Source organism: Xenia sp. Carnegie-2017, unplaced genomic scaffold (assembly GCF_021976095.1).
Source record: "Xenia sp. Carnegie-2017 unplaced genomic scaffold, XeniaSp_v1 HiC_scaffold_14, whole genome shotgun sequence".
In the NCBI taxonomy this organism is placed as follows: domain Eukaryota; kingdom Metazoa; phylum Cnidaria; class Anthozoa; order Malacalcyonacea; family Xeniidae; genus Xenia; species Xenia sp. Carnegie-2017.
Genome location: NW_025813447.1, coordinates 844,572 through 847,630, shown reverse-complemented (window position 1 = coordinate 847,630; position 3,059 = coordinate 844,572).

Genomic DNA, 3,059 nt, shown 5'->3' with positions numbered 1-3,059 from the left:
TCAGCTCGAAAATGTTGTTTGATTAGGCAGGATCATCGATGAATTTCTCGTCTTCGGTAGCCAAGCATCAGGTACGATTATGCTCACTAATCCTATCCACAGGATAATCATTCATACAGTAATCCTGTCATATCCTCATATTCATTTACAGATAAAAACGTCTTTTTCTCTTAACAACATTAATGCAAAGTGATTGCCCACCGTTCATGTTGATTAATGATTGATTACACTCAATTGATTTTGAATGTGTAGAAAAGATTGTTTATTTGTGTGAAATTTGATGATGAAAAACGGTCAACCATAGCAAGATCTTTTTTGATATAAATTAATTCATGTCTGCTTATAATGTGGATTGATTTAGGTCTTCTTCCTCCTCTTGTTTTGTCAAACTGTGCTCTTGGTCGCTTTTAATTTCTTCAACTTTTAAACTTTCTTCTTCATTCGTAGTGTGAGGTTTGCGTTCGCAATCAATTGATGTGGACATCTTGCTATCAGGTCTTGGGTCACTACATTTCTTGACTTCTTTATTGCTATGATTTCTTTCTTTCTCCCTACCACCATCCAAAATAATCCTCTTTAAATCTCTCTCTTGTTTCACCTTGTCGTATAAGCAAGATTGCGAGGTTTGTTGACTACTGATTCCCCAATCGTAACTTCTTCTTCTTTGATTAGGACAACTTTGCTTGATTCTGTTTCATTCTTATCTGTACTGTCTATTTCGCACTGTGTTGATTTATCGTTTACAGACACGATAACTTTTCGTGGCGATGTCTGAGTACTTTTCTCCTTCATATTATGCATAGGATAGATTCTGAACTTTGATAATTTGGAATATTCTTGTGGAATGCTATCGTTTATCTTCACCCAGGGCTGTAATCCGTTGTACTGGCCAAACGTGTAAACAAGCTGGTTATTTTTTTTATCGTTCTTCAAAAATCGTTCTTGAGGAAATTGCTCCTTGCTTGTTGAGTATTTTTCTATTTCTTTCTTCTCCTATATAAATATGTCGTTATAAATGGTTGACGTCCGAGATGTTTCCTCAACGACAAAAATTTTTTTTAAAGTCTTACGTTGTCTTTGTTGGTCTTTGTATCGTTGCTGTCTTCACATTCTAGTAACAAAAGGTAACGACAGAATCAAAACGTTGGTAAAATACCCGCGTAAATCCAAAAACAGCAAGAAAAGATTTCTTCAGTGAAGAAATAAAGAAATGGACATATTAACTTTCCAAACCTGAGTCATTAGATGACCAACTTGAGTCATCTGGGCTCTCTTGACTGCTGTCGTATTGTTGAACTGTCATTACCTTAAAAAAGCATTTCTCAAATGTCAACCATGGTTTTTTTATTGTCATTCGATGAAATGAGTGTAAATCAACCTCTTGTAATTCTTCCTTAACATTTTTCTCTCTGCGTTCATGAGATTTTTTCTTGTCGTAGTTTTTTCATCTCGATCATTGCTTTGCATTCCCTAAACAAATCCAGACGTTATTTTTACAGTAATACAGTATCTCTTGTTATTCTTTCCAGTCTTTACACGTATGTATCCAAGGAGTCATTTGCTAACCTTTCCTATCATTACACTTATAGACATAGAGTGTCCCTTGTTATCCTTTGCTATCATTGCATTTATGGACATTTAGTATCCTTTGCTATCATTACAGACATAGAATATCCTCTGCAGTCCGTTAAACAGTGTATTCTTTGCCGTCATTTTTCTCGTATTGTCTGAAATTTTCCAACAATACCTGTTCAATTACTTTAACTTGAGTATTCTCAATCGTAGCTTCGTTTTGTTCTAGGATTTCTCCATCATTAGCAAATAAAACAGGCTCCAACTCCTTTTCAGGCATATCTGTTGGTGAAGAACTTTGTGTTGTTATGATGTCATCATCAGGGATTTCTTTCATTGGTTCATTGTGTTGTGTCGTCAGGTTCTTTGCTTCTTGCGATAAAAAGCAATCATTTAGAAATGTTCTTGAGTCATGTCTATTCATACACTGTATCGGTTTAACACGTGGCGATGGCGAATGATCCATCCTTTCCTGAAATCGTATAATTTACTTGCGTTTAACTGTGTGTAAGCAGGTGGTCTTTAGGTATTTGGAAGATAGCAAGGACGACGTTAATATACTGTACCGTTATAGATGAAATAATATTACCACCGTCTCTTTTCTCTACGGCAAATTCATTTTCGAATTTGATTGGAATTTCTCTTGAAACAAGAAAACTGCTTGAATAAACGTTGTCGTTTTGTTTTTCTATGCGTTTTGGATGCTTTCGTGGAACGAGGTCTTCAATCTGGTCATAGTTTCTATCCATGTTTTCAATTTGCTTTCTTGAGCTGTGTTTATTACGGGCGATTAAAGAATGCGGTGCTGGTGCGGCGTACGGGATGAAAGGAGACTAAAGAATGATTGATATTTAGACAAACTTATAGACTAATTTATAAATCTAGAGTTCGCGTAACAATCTGAATTTGATTAAGATTGATAGCAAAATGCTACAACCAACAACTACAAACAATAACGACCTTATCTAACAACATTTGAGAAATTAACCTTCCATTCCTCTTTCTTGTAAACGAGACAAGTCTACTCAAAAGCAGAGAGCCTTATACGCTAGAAGTCCCGGGCTTGTGACCGGTATAGCAGAGTTAAAAGGTGAAAGGTTTATCATAGATTAATCAACTGAATATTCCTGCTCATTTTTGTTTTGAAGCGTGTCGAACAGTTCATATGGACAAAGCTCGATTTCCATATTAAACGAAACTCTGCTATACCGGTCACAAGCCCGGGACTTCTAGCGTATAAGGCTCTCTGCTTTTGAATAGACTTGTCTCGTTTACAAGGAAGAGGAGTGGAAGGTTAATTTCTCAAATGTTGTTAGATAAGGTCGTTATTGTTTGTAGTTGTTGGTTATAGCATTATGCTATCGTTCTGTTTGTTTAATAACATTCCAACTATTTAACCTTTTGATTAAGATTCTTGTTAAATCTCCATCTTAGAAAAGTGGTTGTTCATTGAAAAAAAACTCCAATAAATTCATTCAGCAAGTGTG